This window comes from Bos taurus, chromosome 19, assembly GCF_002263795.3.
Source record: "Bos taurus isolate L1 Dominette 01449 registration number 42190680 breed Hereford chromosome 19, ARS-UCD2.0, whole genome shotgun sequence".
NCBI classification, from domain to species: domain Eukaryota; kingdom Metazoa; phylum Chordata; class Mammalia; order Artiodactyla; family Bovidae; genus Bos; species Bos taurus.
This window is the reverse complement of record NC_037346.1, coordinates 6,080,962-6,088,850: the sequence shown is the minus strand read 5'-3', so window position 1 is coordinate 6,088,850 and position 7,889 is coordinate 6,080,962. Positions and strand designations below refer to the sequence as shown.

At 42.2% G+C, this 7,889-nt stretch overlaps 1 pseudogene; it reads right to left on the bottom strand.

Moving 5' to 3' along the window:
* Positions 1-6,387: 6,387 nt before the first annotated feature.
* On the bottom strand, positions 6,388-7,599 carry LOC100298860 (NEDD8-conjugating enzyme UBE2F-like; annotated as a pseudogene).
* Positions 7,600-7,889: the final 290 nt, after the last annotated feature.

The window sequence follows — 7,889 nt, the reverse complement described above, 5'->3', positions numbered from 1 at the left end:
ATATCTTCTGCTTCTTTTAGGTCCATACCATTTCTCTCTTTTATTGTGTTCCTCTTTGTATGAAATATCCCTTGGTATCTCTAATTTTCTTGAAGAGATCTCTAGTCTTTCCCATTCTATTGTTTTCTCTATTTCGTTGCATTGATCACTGAGGAAGGCTTTCTTATTGCTCCTTGCTATTCTTTGGAACTCTGCATCCAGATGGATATATCTTTCTTTTTCTTCTTTGCCTTTCACTTCTCTTCTTTTCTCAGCTCTTTCTAAGGCGTCCTCAGACAACCATTTTTCCCTTTTGAATTTCCTTTTCTTAGGGATAGTCTTGATCATCATATCTTGTACAAGGTCCCAAATCGCCATCCATAGTTTTTCAGGTACTCTGTCTATCAGATCTGTTCCCTTCAATTTGTTTGTCACTTCCACTGGATAATCATAAGATACCTGAATGGTCTAGTGGTTTACTCTACTTTCCTCAGTATAAGTCTGAATTTTGCAATAAGGAGTTCATGATCTGAGCCACAGTCAGCTCCCGGTCTTGTTTTAGCTGTCTGTATAGAGCTTCTCAATCTTTGACTGCAAAGAATATAATTAGTCTGATTTCAGTATTGACGATCTGGTAATGTACATGTGTAGAGTCATTTCTTTTGTTTGTGGAAGAGGGATTTTTCTGTGACCATGTGTTCTTTTGGCAAAACTCTGTTGGCCTTTGCCCTGCTTCATTTTGTCCACCACGGCCAAACTTGCTATTACTCTAAGTATCTCTTAACTTCCTACTTTTGCTTTCCAGTCCACTATGATGAAAAGGACATCTTTTTTTTTTTTTTTTTGGTGTTAGTTCAGAAGGTCTTGTAGGTCTTCATAAAAGCATTCAAATTCAGCTTCTTAGGCATTAGTGGTTGGGGCATAGACTTGGATTAATGATATTGAATAGTTAGCCCGGGAAATGAACATAGATAATTCTGTTGCTTTTGAGATTGAATCCAAGCACTGCATTTCGGATTCTTTGTTAACTATGAGGGCTACTCCATTTCTTCTAAGCGATTCTTGCCCACAGTAGTAGATATAACGGTCATCTGAGTTAAATTCACCCATTTCAGTCCCTTTTAGTTCACTGTTTCCAAAAATGTCAATGTTCACTCTTGCCATCTCCTGTTTGCTGCTAAGTTGCTCCAGTCATGTCCAACTCTGTGCAGCCCCATAGACGGCAGCCCACCAGGCTCCCCCGTCCCTGGGATTCTGCAGGCAACACTGTTGCCATTTCCTTCTCCAATGCAGGAAAGTCAAAAGTGAATGTGAAGTCGCTCAGTTGTGTCCAACTCTTTGCAACCCCATGAACTGCAGCCTACCAGGCTCCTCTGTCCATGGGATTTTCCAGGCATGAGTACTGGAATGGGGTGCCATTGCTATCTCCTGTTTGGCCACTTTCAATTTATGTTGATTCATGAACTTAACCTTCCAGGTTCCTATGCAATATTCTTCTTTATAGCATCGGACTTTGTTTTACCACCATCACATCCATAACTGTGTGTTGTTTTCACTTTGGCTCAGCTTCTTCATTCTTTCTGGAGCTATTTCTCCCCTCTTCTCCAGTAGCACATTGGGCATCTACCATCCTGGGGAGTTCATCTTTCAGTGTCATATCTTTTTGCCTTTTCATGGGGTTCTCAAGGCAAGAATGATGAAGTGGTTTACTATTCCCTTCTCCACGTTTTATCAGAACTCTGCACCATGATCCATCTGTCTTGGGTGGCCCTACATGGTATGGCTCATAGTTTCACTGAATCAGACAAGGCTGTGGTCCACGTGATCAGTTTGGTTATTTATTGTAGACTATCCTGAGTTTCCTGCTTGGGTTCTCACAAGGCTGCCATCAGGATCTCAGTGGGGTGTATTCCTTTCTGGATCTCGGTATCCTCTTCCAAGCTCGTGGGGCTGTCAGCAGAATTCAGTTCCCTGTAGCTGTAGGGCTGAGGGCCCCTCTTTCTTTCTAGTTGTCACTGGGGTCCTCTCTTGAGCCTTCTCACAACATTGACTTTTGGAAACCACCAAATCTATATTAATTAATCCAAGAGTCAGAGATGTGAGGTATCATGTCAAATCCTATAAAAAAAATAATGGAGAACACAAATCCTTTGATGTATGTTGGTATTAATTACTGGTAGTATCATGAGGTTCTTTCATGAGGCCAAGGTGTTGTTTATGTCTGAAGATTTCTTGATTATTTGAGAGACAGCATGAGGAAATCAGCATACCCAGACATAAAAACCTTGCTGAGAGAATCTCTAATCTTGACACACCTCCAGAAACCACTCCACCTTCATCTTTAAAAGAAGAGTGTGTTCTACAGAATGTTGTATGAAAAGAAATAGTAAATCTGAAAGCATTTAACAACTACAAAGTGATCTGTAGCTGTGAGATTTTGTCAGTATCTCCAAGATTTATAGTTTAATCAAAACCCCATCAAGACTGTGCTAATCTGCTTGCAGTGTCTGATGCAATATCAAAATATGTTCTATGTAGCATACTACAGTGTATTATGTATATGTTAGTGCCTGGCACAAAAGAGGCACTCTATTATTTTCTGTTCCCTTTACCCACTGAAAGTACATGCTTTGACTCTCTAGCTAACACCAAACATTCTGCAGAATGATAGTCAAGCTGCAATTATGCTTCTGTGATCCTTTTGAAATTTTCTTTGATAAACAAATGGAGCGAAAATCAGAATAATCTTTATATTATGAAAAATTTCATCCTATTTACACATCAGCTTTTTCACCTCACTTATTGCGCCCTCTACTGACTGCAAGTTTGTATTGATTTAGCAAACTGAACTGATTTGAACAAAGTGAAAGTGAAAGTTGCTCAGTCGTGTCCAACTCTTTGAGACCCCATGGACTATACAGTCCATGGAATTCTCCAGGCCAGAATACTGGAGTGGGTAGCTGTTCCCTTCTCCAGGGGACCTTCCCAACCCAGGGATCGAACTCAGGTCTCCCGCATTGCAGGCGGATTCTTTACTCAGGTTTCCTGCATTGTAGGAGGATTCTTTACCAGCTGAGCTATCAGGGAAGCCCCATTTTGAACAGAAAGATTATAGTTCTCCAGCCTGTGACTATGACTAATACGTATGCTACTTTTCTCACAAAAATAGGATCAGGCTGCATATGTTTTCAAAAATGTGCTTTTAGCACTAACTGTGTATGGCAAACTTCTTTCCATGTCAATAAATGTATCATCATAATGGCTACATGGTGTTGCATTGCAAGGATGTCCCAACCTTATGATAGCACATTGAGTCTGCCTCAGCTTTTCGAATTGCTATTTTTGCATAATATTTATGCCTCATATTTTCCATGAAGATATGTTAGAAACTAGAGCCAAAATTGATAACACTCCATAATTAACCCTGGAATCTAAAACAGATACATCAGTACTAAGAGTCACACTACAGAGTACTGCCGAATATTTCTTCTGTCAGTTCCCATTCCCGGCTCTGCTTATCTTTTCCTACTAAATTGCACCAAAATATGTCACAAGCAAAGAGCAAACATTTTAAAAGATTTAAAATCTTGTTTGCAATAGGACCCAAGAAGATAGTTCATCTCCAAAATGAGGATCGATTATCATGAATAAGGAAATAATTGAGGTCTGGAAAGATTGAGCGAAAATTAGAAATGTCTTTGGCATGTTCACCTCCTGCTGAAGGAATGAATGCCCTAAATTATACTGAAAAAAAAATCAATTAATGAAGCTGAAAACAAAACAAAACAAAACAAAACTTGAGAGCTCTCTGAAGACTCACAGGAAAACAACCAATAATTGAAAATAATGAGAGAAAAGATAAGAAATAAGGAATCCAACAGATGTAATTATGCAAAATAGGAATTCCAGAGCAGGGAATGAAACCGGAAGAACACAATTAACAATTAAATGACAAAAGACATTTTTGAGTTAAAGAAATATTTGTTTGAAGCTTTACAAAGATCCACTAGTGAACTCTGGGAGTTGGTGATGGACAGGGAGGCCTGGCGTGCTGCGATTCCTGGGGTAGCAAAGAGTCGGACACGACTGAGCGACTGAACTGAACTGAGCTGAACTGAAGACTTCCTTGGTGGCCCAGCGGATAAGAATTCATCTGCCAATGCAGGAGACACAGTTTCCATCCCTGCTCCAGGAAGATTCCACGTGCTGGGGAATAACTAAGCCCATGCGCCACAACTTCTGAGGCCACGTTCTGGAGCCCAGGAGCTGCAGCGGCTGTACCCGTGTGCTGAGCTACGGAAGCCTGCACGCCTAGAGCCCGTGCTCGGCAGCAAGAGAAGCCACTGCATGAAAAGCCTGCGACCCCAACGAAGAGTAGCCCCCACTCACCACAGCTAGAGAAAGCCCGCATGCAGCAACAAAGAGCCAAGGCAACCAAAATAATAAATAATCTTTTAAAAAGGCTCACTAAAAACAAATGAAACACAAGCCTAGGTATACTCAGGCAAAATTCTTGAATATAAAAGACAAACCAAGCTTTCTGTATGAATTGAAGCTTCAAACACAGAAAATCATGCATTCTAGAGAAGAACACATATCAAGCTCTTCTTCCTAAACCTAAATGTCAATCATCAATGTTTACAGAACTTTGAGGATGGGTCAAAATTAAGAATTCAAGAATAGTAAAAACATAGCTTAAAAGAGCTAAAACTGAACAATAAAAGCATGGTTTTGAAGCATTCTGCAAAAGTAAAAATATAATTCTTAAAGGAGAGGATTGACGTTGTAAACCACAGCAGTAATAGCTTAGTGAAAGGTAGCATAAAATCACTGTATTTTTTCTTTGGGGGGATGAGATTAATATTTTATATTGAGTCTAGTTGATGCATAGCACTATGTAAGTCACAGGTCTACACTACACTGATTCACAGTCTTAAAGCTTATACTCCCTTGTTAGTTGTAAAACATTGCCTGTGTTCCACATGCTGTCCAACGTCTTTGTAGTCTATTTTATCCCTAACAGTTTGTACCTCTTCACCCCCCTCCGCACTTTTCCCCCTAAACTGGTAACCACTAGTTTGTCCTCTGTATCTGTAAGTCTGCTTCTTTCTCATTATAGGCATTAGCTTGTTCTAGTGTAGATTCCGCATATAAGTGATCACATACAGTCAGGCTTTCTCTGACTTATTTCACTTAGCATAATGCCCTCCAAGTCCACCCATATTGCTGCAAATGGCAAAATTTCCCTCTTTTTTATGATCAAGTAGCATTTCATTGTATATATAAACCACTTCTTCTTCCTTTTTTAAGAGACAAAAATCTTTTACTGTCAAGCACCATGCATCACCTGGAAACCACGCATTGTGAGGAGGTTGAGGCTGAGGTTCAGGGACTCAGAATCCAGCCCCCAAAACTACATCAGACACGTGAGTCCTGCCAGGTGGAGAGGAGATCTTGCAGGACTCACAGGGGTATCAGAGGAGGGTAGCACATCCCCTGATGGGAACTTCGGGGAGACCACATTACATGCCAGGCCACCCACAGCCACTGCCAGACCTCTCTGCTGGCTCCCGGCCTCCCATCACCGTCCGGCCCAGTGTGCGGTGCCCAGGGCCTGCCGTAGTCTCTTCTCCAGCATCGGGAACTCTTGGGACATGGATTGCCGTGTTGTGGTCAGTCGCTCAGTTGTGTCTGACTCTTTGAGACCCCATGAATGTAGCCCGCCAGGCTCCTCTGTCCATGGGGAGTCTCCAGGCAAGAATACTGGAGGGGGTCGCCATGCCCTCCTCCAAGGGATCTTCTGAACCTAAGGATCAAACCCGGGTGTCCCGCATGGCAGGCGGACTCTTCACCCTCGGAGCCATAAGGGAAGCCCTGGGACATGGATTATTTCTTCCAAATTCAGGAAAACGCATTGCAGTAAGAGCTCTACAGTGAATGGCTCTGTACTCTGGGAAGCTTCACTGCATTTAAGTAGGGGCGACATTCGTGGCAGCAGCTACGAGCATTCGCCTCCAATCACAGTCTGTAGCAGGGTTCTGAGTGCCAATCTGTGACTGCGCTGAACACATCCTTAGCAACACCCGTGCAAGGACTAACTCTGAGAGGAGGAAAAGCAAGCTCAAGCCTCAATGCTGAGTTCATTACAACTTCTCGAGAATCTCATCAATAGTCCATGCGGTATAGTTTCAAAAAATAAGCATCTTAAGGTAAGCAGATAACTCTTTTAGAACCCCAAATATATTTTCTGGCTATATTTATGTGGGGCTCTCTGTCTGCAATGGGTGGCCTGGAAGATGCTGTTCCTCAGGACAACATGTGATCACAGGACTTGGATGGCCAATGGGACTGGGGGGAGCTGAGTACTTGGGAGGAGGCTCCCTTCTGGTTTCAGTTGGAGACCAATTTCTAAGGCATAGTCCAGGGCCCTGCAGTCCTCTCCCCATATCCTCTGGTGTAACACTTAATGTAGTCTTCTCCTTTATTCCAGAAGACCTCCTTGTCCCCTAAATGATGTTCTGCAGCTTCTATATCCAGTGGATCACCAAAATTCAAAGGATCAGTAAATAAAGAGTTTAGTCCCCAAACAGCATCCTTCAGCGTCCTTGCGGGGGCCCAGTCAGTGCCCTGAGACGTGTCTCGCCTTTTCCTGTGGACTTGGGGTGCCAGACCTGGGTCAAGCAGTTCACTTTGGGAGGCACCGTGTTGTATGCATCGAAAACTTCAGCTTCAAACTGAAATTTTCCAACCTGTTAGTAACCGTTATCTAGGGTGACAGCTGAAAGCAATGAAGCTTGCTTGGGTCGGAAAAATGTACTTTACACCTATAAGGTAAATTAGCTTCAAGTTCTGCAACATCTTTAACAAACAGCCTGTCTGTCACAGAAACCCGCCGAGTGGAGTCAGAGGCTGTAGCTGACACCCAGGACCTTTGAGACTGTCTTCACGCTTCAGTTTGCTTGCCAGCGTCAGCGTCACTGCTATATTTATCCTGGGCGTCCGGAGACAGGCAAGGCAGGCCAGTGCCCAGCACCACAGTGGGCAGGGGATGTTGAGACTCAGCCCCTCGCCTGTGCCACATCTTCTTTGTCCTTCATCTGTTGCCCAACACTTAGGTTGTTTCCATATCTTGGCAGTTATAAAAATGCTGCTATGAACATTGCAGTGCATTTGTCTTTTTGAATTGGTGTTTTGTTTTGGTATACACCAGGAGTGGAATTGCTGGATCATACTGTAAAATATTTTTATTTTTTTAGTAATCTCCTTACTGTTTTCCACAGTGGCTGCACCAAAGTACATTCCTGCCAACAGTGTAACAAGGTTCCCTTTTCCCACATCCTTGCCAACATTTGTTATTTGTGTTCTTTTGGATGATAGCCATTCTGACAGGTATGAGGTGGTATCTCATTGAGGTTTTGATTTGCATTTCCTAGATGATTGTCGAAGGTGAGCATCTTTTCATGTGCCTGTTGGCCACCTGCATTTCCTCTTTGGAAAATGTCTTTTCAGTTCTACTGCTCATTTTTTAACTGAGTTTTTCTTTTTTTATGTTGAGTTATACGAGCTGTTTATATATGTTGGATATTAACCCCTTATCAGTCATACCATTTGCAAATATTTTCTCCCATTCAGTAGGTTGTCTTTTTGCTTTGTGGATGTTTTTTTATTCTTGATACTAATACATATAATCTGTATATTCAAAAACCTTATTGTTAGTAGAATTTTTTCACCTTTTCTGGTGTATAGAATGTCTTCTGCTTTAGTTATTACTGCTTAACAAACCACCCCAAAGCTTAGCGGCTTGAAACAACAACCATTATTTGTTTTGCTTGTGTATCTGCAACTTAGGCAGGACTCAGTGAAGCCAGCTCACCTCTGCTCCGTGCAGTGTTTGCTGGGGCAACTCAATG